Genomic DNA, 16980 nt, shown 5'->3' with positions numbered 1-16980 from the left:
ATCATAAAAATATATATTAAATTATATATTATATCAAATATAACATATAACCTATAGTTTGAATCTTATTCAAATATTTATTTCATTTCACAAATGCTATAATGTATCAAATACATTATAATAATTATATCATATATAATTAAAATAACTTAATTTTATTATATATAATTAAAATAACTTAATTATATCATATATAATTAAATCCCTCAATTAATTTGAACAATTCAAATTAATCTGAAAATTTATTCTCATTTAATCCTATTAAGTTACCAAGGGGACCTCATAGACTTGTAGCTTGAAGCTTCAATGGTACATGAATAATTAATCAAACTTTTTAATTAAATTATTCACCATCCGTTAACTGTCGGGCACTCTACTAAAGACCGACACTTGCACTCTTCACATTATAGATATATTTTTGTGTCCATTGGACATAACCAATCAATATGACCCTTCACAAATTGCTCGTAAGTACAGTCGGACAAAAATTATCGTTTTACCCTTGTAGTTACATCTAACTTCATAATTACCACTGATCCCTCTAATGAACAATAAATCATAGTCCAATTATGACTGAACCCCTCTTGGGTGGTGTGGCGCCACATTGTTCAAGCCCCGAAATCAGCCTCAAAGGGAGCAATTTATCTACTTACCTGACCTCGGGGAAGGAGTGAGTTCCTTCTTGTGTAGCTGTGTTCCCAGCTCCCCAATCAGACGAATCTCCAAAATTGTAGGCTTATTGAGTCGGCAATCTGGCCACTCTCACCCCATACAAATCAAAGGATCGCCCTCATAGGCAGGAGTTCACAACTCACTTAGGATTCAGGTCATGTTACCTAGGGTCATCCTGGTGAGATATAAGTCTCTATTATGAATGACGTTATATAATGAGACTAAACATTTCGTGGTCCTCAGTCTTATACAAACTTCTTTGTATAGAATATCTTCGCTCAGATGTCTATACATGAATGATTAGGATCAGATCATTTGTAACATTTATAACAATTATAACACCTACAAAGTAGGTCATACTCGTAGTGCCACCAAGATAAAGTACCGAACCTTATCCATCTACTATAGACCATTTAGGTTATCAACATGATCCACCCATATGTCTCTACATACATGTTTAAGCTAGAAGTTAACCTTGGATGTTAGTTTATTGATTTGTGGTTAATGTAAGTAAAATGTGGAATAAAATATCATATATTTTATTAAATAAACAATGAATTTTAACAAAACATTTAAAAATTATGGAACCCTATGAGATTCAGGGTATCGATTCCAACAAAGATAAGAAAAGGGTTTGAATATTTTATTATTTCTACTGATGATTATTTTAGATATGAGTATGTTTATTTAATGCAACATAGTCTGAAGGTTTGGAAAAATTCAAAGAGTTTAAAGTGATTTCATTTAATTTTTTAAGTATTTAATAAACTTAATGGAGACAGACACGCAGAACAAGGCCAGTTGGCATCGTTGTAGGAGTTATTAGGAGTGTAGGACTTGATTTCAACTCATAGTCTTTATAACCTTCAAGGTTCTATATATAAAATGTCTATTTCATTTATTTTTTTAAGTTTTTAATAAAGGCTAATTATAGAAAGTTTTAAGTATCAATGTAACTTGCGCTATAAGGAATTATTTAATTTTTTGGTTTATTTCTTTTGAACAATTTTTAGCTTAATTGCTTGATTTTATCTCTCTATGAACAACTTTTGGTTCAATTACTTCGTGTAAATATGCAAACCTGCATAAAGTCAATATATTTGCATCTCTGTTCATTAAGCCTTTGATTTAAATGTTGAATATATTCCTGTTATCTTATGTATGTTAGTTCCTAATGCACGAAGCACACAACTATGAGAACTTCTTGCAATTGACGTGGTATCTTTTAAAGACAGCCTTCATATGAGCCTCCCAAGTAAGCATTCTGTGTTGGCATAGGGCTCCACGTAGCCACTATTCTAGATTGCCATTATTCACAGAAATTTGTGTGAGGTTTTATGGAGTTCAGCAGTCACGTGACAAATTATCTTAAAATACCATTTGATTTCATGCTATTTGTGTTCATTTGCTAAAGCCTATTCTGTCTCAAATTTCTGCAGTATATTGTCTGGTGGATTACTGGTTCATAAGCATCTTAGGGCAATCGTGGAAGTAACTTAACATAAATGACATATTCTTGACGCAAATTACATATGTTTAGTTTCTATTTATATCTTTGACTCTAGTATATACTGATGGTAGGAATTTTAGAATTGAAGTTGGGAAGAGTTGGCTCTTAGTTTTTTTTTTTTTTTTTTTTTTTTTCTCAAGTGAAGTGTTTATGAGTTATTTTTTTTCATAAGTGTCTAAGAATTTCATTAACTTTTAACTCTCTTATTCAGCTATTGAAAACACTCTCTAACACAGCAAAATTTCTTAAAAGTAAGACTCTTTTCTAATAAACAAATAAAAGTTGTATGTATCTTATAAAATTTTAATTTTGTTATATAACCTTGTGAGCTTTGTAATTTATTGATTACTCATTCTTGACTATTCTGTTGATTCTCAAACATTGTAGCGTTTTAATCATTGTTTTCAATTCAATTTGTTTAAGCCAAGAAAATGTATTAAACTAATGTTGTTTTGTTTGGGTCACTAATTTTTCTATTACTCTTCACCGAGGGAAATATTATGTTTTGTTTTTTATTAATTTATTCAAATTGTTGCTTTATTTACTTTGTAGGTGGGAGAAGAATCCCTAGGTCCCAAGAATTGATATCAAAGAAACTAAAGAAACTTGGAAAGGCATCATTAAACACTCATTAGTGTTTATCTTACTTTTAGTCATTTTAACTCTATTGTAATTCATTTATTTTGAATTTTATTCTTGTTGGAACTTAGAATGTATACTCTACTTGTTCAATGTATAATATATGTATAAGTCATGCGTCTAAATCATGGAGTTGATTTTGATGAAAAATATATTTTTATCTTGGTTCTGGAGTTAAATTATCATCCAATTCTCTTTTGTGACATATTGGAGATTTGTGAAGACAATTATGATTTTATTTTGTGCATGTATAGGTAAAAGAGAAATATTATCAATTTGCATGTGTGCAAGCAATATATATATATTTATTTTTTAATAATAGAATGATGATAGACATTTAATATCAGACAACTACTAACAAAAAGTAGGTGAAAAATTGACATTGAAGATGATGTTCAATGTCAGTTTCAACCAACATTGAAGACTTTTTATAACATGATCTTCAATGTTGATTTTCAATCGACATTGTACTTCGACAATGTCAGTTTTAAACCGACATTAAAGCTTAGTTTTGTAGTAGTGATTAGAGATCAAACGAAGAGATATCGCCAAAACAAACTAATGGAAAAATCTCAAGTTGAAGACGTGACAAATTTTTTCATCAAAGTGGACCAATTGAAAGATGCCGCTTGAAGCAATGGAGGAGTAACACATGATGAGTTTTTTATTTTTGGATTGGTTTTAGAAAGGAAATGAATTTAAAAATAAAATAAATTTAATATTATTTTATATTTGTGTGTAATGACTAGCTTTGGACATATGGTGGGTTTTACTTTTTGTTGGTTTTAAAAGAAAATGATTTAAAAAAAAATACATATTATTATATTATACTATGTTTATGTCTAACGACTAGTTGAGTTTAAATCTCCACCATTCAATTTTCTTTTACCAACATCCGATGACTCCAATTGAATTTAGTTTTCATCTATTTCTCTCTTTATTTAAACTCATCTTCTCCAAATTTTTAAACAAATTTTCAATAATTTTCAATCCTCTCAAAAAACGCAAAGCCTTCATTGTTGTTCTCTCCAAGTTTCAATTTTTTTCTTTTCATCTTCTTCTTGAGAGAGATATTTGCTTAATTGGGTCCAATTCATGAAAAAGGTTTTAATTAGTTTAAATAAATCTTCTTCATCCTCCCTTTAGAGTTGCCATACTGATCCTACAATTGGTATCAGAGAGGGTATAACTCTTCTACATAAATTATTTTTCAAATATTATTTTAATATATAAAGTATCTTATTAATATTTTGAAAAATCATCTGAAAGCATAATTGCTAGAGTTATGGCAACTTTAGAAGACCATTCTATTGATAGACTCCCATTCTTTAATGGTAATAGAAATTATGATGATTGAAAAAATAAAATGAAAACATTTATGTTTGTTATGGATTTCAATATTTTATATGTTTGTGAGCATGATTTGTCAAATTTGAAATTGAATAATGAGTTGCTCATTGTTAACGGCAACGCTATAAATATCATATACTATGCATTGGCGAGAAATATATACATTTTACATTTTGAATATTTACATGATATGTGGAATTTTCTTGACAATGTGTATAATGTTGAGAATTCTCCTTGTACTACTAATGATTTATTTGAAGGGAAGGATAATTGCAATTTTCAAAATCAAGAAAGTTTCTATGATGGGATAAAAGAAAAACGTGATGGTTTATCCTTGTGCTTAATGGCTCATTCAGATAAATATTTCGGTGATGGCAATGAGATAATTCAAAAACGTCCTTCTTATGAAAAACTATATGATGCATTTGAAAATATACTATGTGATCTTGAAAAGGTTAGTTCTAGAGATATTTAAAATTATCAAAGAAGTATAAGGTATTGTCTACTGAGAATGAATCTTTGATAAATGAAAATACATGCTTGAAAAATGGAGCTAATAATGTATTGTTGCATGATTCTTGTTGTGTTGTGAAAAATGTTTTGAATGACAAAATTACTTTTATTGAAAAAGAGAATGATGATCTCAAATCTTTATCATGTGAAACAAAAATCGAATTAAATGATTTGAGGGATAAAAATAAGAAAATTGAATCTTTCTTTTTAGAGTTAAAAGATGAGATTGCTAGTTTGAAAAACATAATTATTGAGTTGGAAGCTAGCAATACTTTTTTAGAAAAAGAAAAAGTTTCTTTTGTTGATTAGATTAAATTTCTTGAATGTGATATTGATGAGAAAAATAATCTTTTACATATGCTTAAAGGAAAAGAATTACTTGCTAATATAGAGCTTGAAATTGCAAAAGACTATTAAGAAATTAATTATTGGTGCCCAAAAATTAGATAAATTATTGATATGGATAAACCTTTGCATGATAAGGGGATTAGGTCATGTGAATGAATATTCATCACTGCTTCTAAGAGTATTAATTTTGTTAAGGTTAGCTTCTTTATGTTTCTAAATGTCTATCTAATGGCCTAATTTTGTTGAATCTAAATTTATGCCAAAATATTAAAAAGTTAAACATAGTCATAGGAATTCAAAATTGGTGCATAAACAATTCCATTATAGATCAAAATGTGTGCATAGTGGTAAATTTGTGCTTAGACATATAAATACTAGAGATGTGCAAGAAAAATCCAGATTTATGCCTAAACATGGTCATCCAAAATCTAAATGTATGCATAATGCTAAATTTGCATCTAATCATGGAAAAGCTAGAAATGTTTTTGAAAAGCCAATGTTTGTGCCTAAACATAACCATCCTAAAACTCATTGCACGAATATCGCTAAATTTGTGCCTAAATATGTAAATGTTAGAATTTTGCATGTAGAATCAAAATTTGTGCCTACTTGTCATTTTTGTGGAGTTAAAGGTCATATTAGACCAAATTGTTTCCAATTGAAAAATGCTTCTAAAAACAATTTCATGAATAGAAATAGATCAATTAGTTAAAAAGAAATTATTGCCCGTGGCAAAATCAGTCATAAAAATTATACTTGTTATTTACCAAAAAAGAATGCTAATAAGTTTGGAACTAATTTGAAATGGATTCCAAAGTCCCTGCTCACTAACAATGAAGGACCCAATAAACTAATGGGTGCCAAAATCTTTTGGGTGAACTTTTCTTTGTAGGTGCGATTCAAGAAACAATGGTTATTTAAACTTAAAATTGGAAATAAATTCAATTGGAGCAATTAGTATGGCTTGCTTGAATCTAAGAAAAGAAAATTTGCATATTTGGCAACTTTTATTGTTTTTATTTGAATTATTGAGATATTTCTTCTTTGGGTATCTTTATGGAAATTATATTTCTTATATGATTTTGAAAAAGTATGAAATTGGTTTCTTACCTTGTTATTTGACTTAATGCCATGAGACTCTTTGTATATCTATCTATTTGGCATTTGTTCTTATTGCTTAATATTTGACTTTTTGGCCAATTAGATGCTTGCTCTATCCTTGTATTTTTTTGGAATGTTTTGAGCAAATGGATATTGAGTCCAGCAAAATATTGTAGTTATTTTGATGATTGATATATCTTCTTTATGTTTTTGGATATAGTAGATTAAATTTTTATTAAATGCTTTTTTAGCATGAGTTAGACATATTCTATGACTTACTTTGTTGAATGAAAATTAATTGTGATCGTGTTATATGTCATATGTTAAAAAGAATATGATATTGCATTATTGTTTTTGAAAGTTGTTAAATTCCTTTTCATAGGGGAGTACTTGTGAAATTTGTTTACATTCTTGAACCCCTTAGCATTTTCTCCAAAATTGGTTTAATGTGATGCTATATTGTTCATATTTCTTTTAATATTCTTATTTTTTTGTGTGGCATAAAAGATGAATTAATGTTTTGCTTTGCTTTTATTTGGTATCATGATTTGGTTTTCAACAATTGGTGCTAATTTTATAATATTTGATATTTTGGTATCTAAATTGCTAGAATTTTACTTGATTTTATCTCCTTGGTTTTATTGATGTTTCTTATTTAGAAAGAGAATGCTTGATTTTAGGGAGGAGTTATACACTTGTTTATATAAATTTCATGTTTGAAATTGATTCCCATATTCCTTTATTATTGATCCCTTTTATACATATTGTTTATCTTTTTAGGGGAGTAATAATTATGTGCGGGGGGGTTCAACTGATATCAAAAAGGGGAGAAATTTGTGAAATTGATCTTAAAATTTATATGATGCCTCCTGGATTTATGATGTTGTTGCTTATTTTTAGAAGTCATATTGATAAGGGAAGAATTGCAAAATTATGTGTTCGTGTTTTTAGGAGAATCTTTCATATCATTATTTAATTTTCTTTATTGTCCTTTTTTATTGATTCAAAACGGGAGAGAGGTAATAAAAAAAAATGAAAGCATAGTGTTATTGAATATAGTCTTTGTTTTCAAGTCAATCCAAATGATATGTGTTGATTGTGATCCTTGTTCATATTTTATATCACATATTACTCTAAAATTCATTTTTCTTGAACTGTTTATCATCATAAAAAATGGGAGATTGTCGGCTTTTTGGTCCTTAATTTTAAATTAATTAATATTAATTAATTAATCAATTAATATTTTGATGAGAACAAACGTGCTCTTATTTATTAATAATTTGAATCTTTTGAAGTACCTATTGCATAGAGCTCAGAATCACGATTCAACGCAATTTGAATGACTCAAATTAGAGCTCAATCGAAGAAGATATCACCAAAATAAGCTTAACAGAAAAATTTCGAGTTGATGATCTAGCATTTTTTTAAATCAAAGTGGACCAATTGAAAGGTGTTAGCCAGAATAATGGAGGAGTAACACATGGTTGCTTTTGATTTTTGGATTGGTTTTAAAAAGAAAATGAATTTAAAAATAAAATAAATTTATATTATTTTATGTTTGTGTCTAATGACTAGTTTGGGCACATAGTGTATTTTTACTTTTTGTTATGTTTTAAAAGAAAATATTTTTATATTTATTATATTATATTATGTTTGTGTCTAACTGTTAGTTGATTTTAAATCTCTACCATTTAATTTTCTTTACCAACATCCAATGACTTAAATTGAATTTAGTTTTTACCTATTTCTCTCTTTATTTAAACTCATCTTCTCCAAATTTTTAAAAACAATTTTTCATTAATTTTCAATCCTCTCCAAAAAACACAACCTCCATTGTTGCTCTTTCCAAACTTCAATTTTCTTTTTTCTATCTTCTTCTTGAAAGAGATATTTTTATGTTGTGAGAATTGAATTGTTGTGTGCTACAACTTGTAAATCCACTCTATTGAGAGAGTCGTAAGTGCACCCTTTAATTTTCTCAAATTTTTGTGAGGGTTGCTCTTGATCCCGAAAAAAGAGTTGTTGTAACGGTTTGATCCTCAACTATGGAAAAAGTTCCAGTTTGTTTTTATTCTCGAAAAAAGAACGTTGTAATGATTCGACTTTAAGCTGTAGAAGTAGTCAAAATCTTTTTAGTGAAGTACCCAAGAAGACCTTTGGAAGTGGATGTAGGTCAGGTTATGCCGAACCACTATAAAATTATCGATGTCAATTTCTCTATCATTCTCCTATTTAATTTTGCAATTAATTTGTTATTATAATTTATTACATGAAATTAGTTGCAATATTTATTCTTGAAATCAATTGCTTATATTTGTTTATTTTGATTGGTAGTTCTTAAAGCTTCTACATGCATTACCAATCTTGTTATCAAAATCAAATAGGGTGCTTTAAAGTATTATTATTAATTTCTTGATTATTTTGGATTGAATTTATTTGCATGAAATTATTGTTTAAATTTACTTGCTAGCAAAAAGTTTATTAATTTGCTTAATTGGACCGACCTTGGTTGAAAAGTTTAATTCATTTATAAACCCTGTTCATCATTTTAGGGTTGCCATATCCCTCCTATACATTTATGTTTCTTTCCAAGAGGTGAAAATCAAGGATCATATATTTTTTTTCAAGCTACATTATGAGATGTTATGTTCTTTAATCAACAAATATTCTAAATCTATATAAATACATATACCCCCATATCTTTCTAGCAGTGCTATTTACTTGTAGGCAAAATCAACCTATTTTCTTTAAAGTATATATATTGCTTCTGTAACTTCAAACTTCAGACTTCAAGATTGAAAGAAAGTTTTTGATATTGATCAAGCTCCCCACTCCTCAATTCCCTAAACCATCTATCATTATTTTGGTTTCTTTTGCAATAAATTTTCTCATTGTTTTGATGATAAACATATAAATAAAAAAATAGTTTGACATCCATTTGAATTTTGAAAACTATGTTGTACAAACCTGCATGTTTACATGGTAAAAATAACACTATTCTCAAAACTTGTACCAATTAATAAATTAACATTACGTTTGTTTAGTCAAATTTGATGCATTATGTATGTGTTGTAATGTTTATTTATTTTATTAAAATATTGTCTCTTTTTTTTTTTTCCAAATAATAAATCGAATAGTTTTAATTTAAGGTGTTAGATTTTCAAAAAATAGAAATATCATATAATGATCATAATAATATTCAAACAATTAACTTTAAAAAAAAATGGTAAAGACATCCTGTAGATTTTAGAATAAACTACAACTCATCTTTGAACTTTTATTTTATGAACAATTACTATACTATTAAAGTTACAAAATTACTGCAAATTAATACTATTATTTTAAGTTTACTAAAAAAAAGTTTCTAATAGTTAGATTAGATAAAAATTACAACAATTTCATAGAGGGCATCATTGCAAGTTTGTAAATTGTAATAAAAGATGGTCTCATGGGGTTAAGTGATTTCGGGTTTAATATTTTAAGTTTAATTGTAACAACTTTCATAGTTTTTAGACATATGGCCAAAAAGTAATTGCCTTTTCTAAAATAACCAAACAACTTTGTGTTTTGTACAAATGGTCAGAATCTTCCGCCGATATGATTTTGTATTTTAAAAAGTGACAACTATATTGAAAGGCAGAAAGGAGCTGATCATATGAAGCGTCGCGACCCTATCACTACGCTGCACTGCTACGCTACAAGACAAAATGTTGAGATGCAAGGCAGTATTGCGATGCTACGCTCATCATAGTTACCCTACGGATTTTGATAGATTAATGTGTACGTTGTTGGAGTTAACATGCAATTAGCGGAAGCAAACAGAATCATTAAACACTCTAATTCAATCAATTTTAGTAACTAAGCAAGCATACTCATAAACTAAAAGTAGGGTTTTGAAATTATACTTTTAAATAACACTTCAATCTTCGAAATCAACTTGAATCTTCACTCCAAAATATTGTAGACCACCACTTAATCTTTCCTACTATTCTCTAGAACCTTAGATTAGATTGTGAGATTCAAAATAAGTTTGAATTCAAGGAAATTTTGAGGAATTGTGAATGTTAGATTACATTAAAAGAAAATGGAATTGTGAATGTTGAAAGTGGGGGAAACCCACTTTGAATTTTAAATTGATTTAAAATCAATTTCTTTATTGAAAATTCAACTTTAATTTAATTTTCCAAAAAATTAAATTAAAGCAAAATTGATTTACAAATTTGAATTTTCATAAAATTCAAATTTTTAATTTTTAAATAAAATTAATTCAAATAATTAATTTTAAATAAAATTTATTTAATTAATTAAATAATTTAATTAATTAAAATAATTTAATATTTAATATTAAATTATTAAAATACCAATACCACAACCATGAGTTCTTATTCATGTAATTAATATTTAAATCAAATTTAAATAATATCCAATTCTCCAATTCTCCAATTCTGTTTAATTCAATAATTAAAAGTTTAATTATATGACATATAATTAATAATTTCCATAATTCATATTTGAACGTTTCAAATTCTTTCATCACATTATTCTAAGATTTAATCCGTTTATGAGCTAGTAGGGGACCTAATGAACCTACAAATCATGAGCTCCAACGATTTGAGATTAATTGGATAAACTTAACCAACATTCCTTAACTACCGGGTCACTCCACTAAAACCCAATAGTTGCACTCCCCTCATTGTAGATATATTTTTGTCCACTCGATATAACCATAATCAGTAAGTCAACCTTTCACAGGTTGTTCGTAATAATGGTTGGGTCAAAAGCTGTTTTACCCTCGAGATTACATCTTGTTCCTTAAGTCCCGCTGATCCTTTAATGAACAATTGGTTTGTGAACAAATCAAGACGCCTCCACTCGCATGTTTCCACATGAACAAATTAGGATCACATCGTTTGTAGCACTTTACAATAATTGTAACATCTACAAAGTGAGCCGCATCCGATAGTGTCCCCATAATAAGGTACCCCAGAATAAGGTACCTAGCCTTATCCGTATACTATAGACCATTTTGGCTATCTACTTGAACTTGATTCACTCTTATATCTCCACATAAAGTCCAAGTACTCATGTAATATCCATGGATCTTAATTTATTGGATTTAGGTTCTTTCTAAAACAAAATGAGAAATTCATACATTCAATAATAACTTTATTGAATAAAACTTCAATAATAGCTATATTGATTAACCAAATAAGTATATTGTTTACAAGCCACGTGTTTTAAGACATAAAACCCAACATGCACTCCTCAGTAATGTCAGAGTAACAATAGCGTCATTTTCTTGCCTTGCACTCGATGTCTAAATTGCGGTTGGAGCGTAGCAACGCTCTACTCAGCATCGTTACATGCGACCTAAATATAAAAATGTTCCCACGATTTTTGTACAGAAGAATAGATAATTTCACTCGATTTTCTCTTAAGAATTCCAATTTTCTGCATTTTTCTTTCTCTCTTTTACTTACCTTTCATGGATTCTTGCTATTCCTTGATGAATCTTGAAGAGATGCAAGGTTGAAGGTAAGTTTATCTAGTATAGTTTAGGTTAGATTCTTAGTTTTCTTGGTATGAGACTGATTTTTCTACAATTTCTGATGTAAATTCTTGATTTCTTTGATAAATCCTTGCTATAATTCGTTCTTAAATGTTGAATAAATTTCTATACATTGGATTTTAGAATCTTTGGCCAATTTTCTTTTAATTAATGAATGCTAGAATTTAAGTATGTCTATGTGTTTAATTTTAAAGAGCAAGAACTCTGCTTGTGTATGATTTAGATTGTTTAGAATAATCTTTTTTATAACATTGTATGATTAGTTAAAATTCAAGAATAATTGAATTAGTAACCTAGACTTTCCGAACTATTAATTTAATCATAGTCAAGATTGCCTCTTCTTAATGCAAATGCACAATTAATATGGATGCTATCGAACCCAATTAATTGTGACATTTAGCATTGGTTGAATTATTTAATCATGAAATTAGGTTACACAATTCTAGGCTTTTAAGTTGCAAGCTAAGTGTATAATTAGCAAGAAACTTCATTTGTTCAAATGTCAATGAGTAACCAAGAAAATTAGGAGGACACCTAATCTAGGCTAGATCATTTTAAAAATCAAGTTTGTATCTTTACATTTACACATTTACATTTCCATCTTTACATTTTTGCATGATTTTGTCAATTTTACAACAACCCCCCTCCCTTGGCTACCACTTCAATTCAAAATTAGATTAAACAATCATTAGATTCCTTGTGGACGATCACTTTCTTGCCATCTATACTATGTGTTAGTGTAGGTTGTTAGATTGGAGTTACAAATTTATTTGGTTCTTGGAAGTGTGATAATGACATGCATTTTCAAGTCGATCACACAATATTTACATAATAATATAATTGAGTCGGATTTAAGTCAGCTATTAGGATTTATGCCCTAAATCTCGTAGTCTCTGTAAATTTTTAAACAAATTATTATAAATAAATAAAGTGATTATTTAATGAAATAAATAAAGTATTCTTTTATTTGCATAATTCAAAAAAATCCAATAAACTAAGATTTCAAGGTTATTTAATGTAATTCGAATAGTATGTGGTTGACATCAACTAGATTGTGTTCAAGGAATAATCTGAAAGGTCTATAGCATATAGATAAGGTTGGGTACCTTATCCTGGTAGAACTATGAATACGATCCACTTTGTAAATGTTACAATAGTTGTAAGTGTCACTAACAATTTGATCCAAATCGTTCATGTGATGACATACAAATGGGAATATCCTATATAGTGATTTTGTATAAGATCATACCACAAAATGTAATCTCCCTTTATAACACCGTTAATTGAAAAGACTTATATTTTAAACGATAACCATGTAACTCGATCTCAATCCTGAGTGAGTTATAAACTTCTACTCATAAGAATCGTTCTTTAATTTGAGGGTGAGAGTCACCTTAGCTATTGATTCAATATGCCTACCATTTTGGAAACGATACCGAGTGAGGAGCTGAGAACATAACTTCACAAGATGAAATTCACTTCTTCCGAACTTTAGGAAAAGTAGAGAGATGATTTCTTTAACTGCTGACTCCAGGACTTGAACAATGAGGCCTCACCCTCTCACTGGTCCAAGAGGGACTTTGTTTATGGTTAGACCATAAACAAAATTGTTCATAAAGGATCAGTAGTATTTAAGATATAAGAGGTAATTCCAGAGGTAAAAGGGTAATTTGACCCAACTGTAATTATGAAGAATTTGTGATGGGTTGACTTACAAAAATATGGTTAATCAATGGTCGCATAAATATATTGCAGTTCATAAGAGTTTAAATATGGGTCTTTAGTGGAGTACCCTATCTTTAATGTAATTAAAGTGTTTAATTAATTAATCTCGAATAATTTGAGGTTATAACTGTAGGTCCATAAAGTCCCTTTACTAGCTCACAACAGATTAAACAAGGAAATTAAGTGTTGAAAGAATTTGAAATGTTCAAATGAATTAAGGGAATTAATTGTATATGATACATTATAATATAAAGTTAATCTTGAATAAGATTCAAAATTAAAACCTTTGAGAGTATCAACATGAACTGGATTCATACTAAAACTATAGGTCAAGAGAGAATATGTATATTAGAATATGATTCATATATGCATTAAATTAAGTTAATTAGTTAAAATGGATTTAATTAACTTATAAACTTATATTTAATTAATAAATTAAATTTATTATATTTAATTAACTTTAATTATTAAATTTGATTTAATTAATATATTTATTAATTAAAAAAGAATAACTCCCCTGCTTGGTGAGTGAGGGAGTGGTAACCACCTTTTATTGATGGAAAACTTCTCTTTTTTTATAAGAGAGTCATACAATTTGTACAACTGATAGAAGAATACAACTCACATGCTCTCTAAAAAATCTCTCTGCTAAAAGGAAAAGTAATACAGAGAAAAGTTATCTGTGTGTGTTTCTTTTTCCTATCTTCCCACAAAGGATCCCATACCATAATCCCCTTGTTCCAAGAGAATAGTGGAGAAGGTCTTTGGTCATGTTCCTGTCTTGCTCGTGAATTGTCCGTGTTGTCTACTTCAAGACTTGGAGGAAGATTCATTGAAGGGTTTCTTCAAAGGTATTATTCTTCTTCCCTTCAATCCGGTAGAAAACCCATCTAGTTTTTTTTTTCATCTCTCTTCTGTATTTTTTCTGTAACAAGAATTGGGCAAAAAACGATTAAACACTTCCACTATGGGATTTAATCCCTTCATCAACATCATTTAAGACAAATGTATTGAGTGAGAAATAATATTCCCAATCAAGTTTTTGTAACATATAAATTATAAAAATAATTATATGATAGTTATTAATGTTGTATCAGGACTTGTATGTACTTGATTTTAATGTTTTATAATTTAATACATGCTATATATATTTTTATTTTAAATAATTAAATTATATTTAAACTATAAAATAAGTGAAAATTTTAGGAAAAATACAGGAAACAAGGAACATAAAACGATCACCATAGAAGTTTGTGGTGGTAGTTGGAATTAGCCATCGGTGTTGGTGGTCAAATGTGGTAATGTCGCCAGAGTTGGCTGGCAGTAGTGGCCACCAGTGGTAATAATTGGAGGTGGTCGGAGTTGGATGGCGGCTATGGACGGAGGTGAGATTAGTAGATAGGTTATTCCCTTAAGTACTGACTTTTGGTCGTGAAGAAGGGGGCCCCACCCTCTCATGGCTAAGAGGGAGTTGGTTTATTGGTAGGACCATAACAAGTTGTTAAATAGAGGATTAGTGGAGACTTAAGAAGTAAGATGTATTACAGGGGTAAAATGATAATTTGAGCTAGCTATGAATACGAATGACCTGTGGAGTATTGACTTATTGATTATGGTTAAATCAAGTGGACAAAAATATATCTACAGTGAGGAGAGTGCAACTACTGAGCTATAGTGGTATGTCTTGGTAGTTAACGAATATCGATTAATTCGGTTTAAAAGAGTTTAGCCAATTAAGCTCAAATTGTTGGAGCTCATGATTGATAACGGACAGAAATACACGATATTACAATGCAAAGATATAAAACAATGTAGGATTGCGATGGTAAATATATGTAAAATCGTGTCCAAAAGTATTAAGTTGATAACATTGCGATCACATGTACCCATCGCATTAAAGCAGCTAACTTACGTATTTTGTGCAGGAAAATGCGTTGGCGCAATGCATAATTGCGATCCAAGAAATTCAGTGTCTGAGCGCATTAGAAGATTGCGACCACAAAGCTATGCGATCGTATGCGTTCACAAAGATCTGCTCCAAGAAGTGGCTGTATAAAGACGGCACATCAAGGTGAAAGATTAATAAATCACGATGGGACAGAAAGCTGATGACGGTCTAATCTGAATTTAGTTGACAAGCTATTAATGACACACTATAGCAAGTACACTCATCCTTTCGGTGACAATTAATCGGCGCATCAGAAAGAGATTTAATGACATCCCGTCAGTGCAATCATTTGAGAGAAAAGATCTTCACCCCGAAACTCTATAAATACTGAAGGCCACCTTTGTTAAAGAAGTTCAACAGTTCAGAATTTTGGAGTTCTCTTTTGTCATATACATAGAGATAATAGATAGCTGTAGTCTGTAATTTTTATACTTAGAAGGCGAAGGCGAGTGAAGAGAGAAGATGCCGAAAGATCGTTCTTGGTTAACTCGAGAGAGTGCTGGAAAGCGTTGAAAATGAAGAGAGGGCTGACTCTGCGAAAGTAAAAACATTTTTTTGGGTAGAGTAGAGAAAAATACAGTATAAAAGCCTTAGGAAGCAAGACATTGCTACCAGGCTCACTATCCCTACTTTCCATTGCTATTCTGTATTTTGATTTTATTTATAAAATGGAATTTGCATCTCTACATTTGTTCACTTTCTTTACATCACGCATGAGTAACTAAAATTTCGAATGGGTTGAGATGCACTTAGCTAGCATGATCTAAGATCTTCATTTTATGCGATCATCTTGTCTTATATATGTGTCCATCACCCCTTTAGAGATACTTGAGAGAGTAGTCTAAAGAAAGAACTTGGACTTGAGAGAGTTAGGTTAGAATCTAGGCTTGAGAAAGTCAGATTAGAACCGCATAAGCAAGAGATAGAATCTTAGAGATAAGTTCTGTTTGCTAACATGCATCGCATGCACCCTAGAAATAGGATATGATAGTCTGCGGTCACCTTGTGTATGTGTGTGTCAGTCATCATCGCATAGACAAGAATAGAGGCTTAGACATAAGTCCTATAGACATCATTGTATACATCGCATGCATCCTAAAATTAGGAGTTATAGCATTTTCATTGAGAGATGATCTACTGTTGTATGTGTGTAGCATGATTGCATAACTTGAACGCAATCTTAAGAAGTGTTAGCTAAATCCTTTCTCAACCTGTTCCTCGTATACTCATTGTAACTTTTACTGTTATTAACTCTTTTCTCAATTCCGCTGCATAGAATTAATAGTTTAAACAAACATATCAACCAACTTATTGTTTTGATTGTTACCGCAAGGGAATCGGAATTTACTGTCGCATATTGTCTCCATAGTCCCTGTGTTCGACCATGGACTTACCAGGCAACCTATAGGATTTATACTTGGATTTTACTAAGAAAACTTGCATGTGCAACGTGTAACGGTCATGCTTGTCCAGGGCCTGTTGCCCATGGCCGCATGCCCAATCCAACCCCCTTCTAGCATATTTTCATGTCCTGTATTGTATTAGTTTAGTTAGCTTGCTTTCTTTACATTTTCATTGTAAGTGACCACTCGCCCTTTTGCATAT

This window comes from Benincasa hispida, chromosome 12 (assembly GCF_009727055.1).
Source record: "Benincasa hispida cultivar B227 chromosome 12, ASM972705v1, whole genome shotgun sequence".
NCBI classification, from domain to species: domain Eukaryota; kingdom Viridiplantae; phylum Streptophyta; class Magnoliopsida; order Cucurbitales; family Cucurbitaceae; genus Benincasa; species Benincasa hispida.
This window is presented reverse-complemented; position numbering follows the sequence as displayed.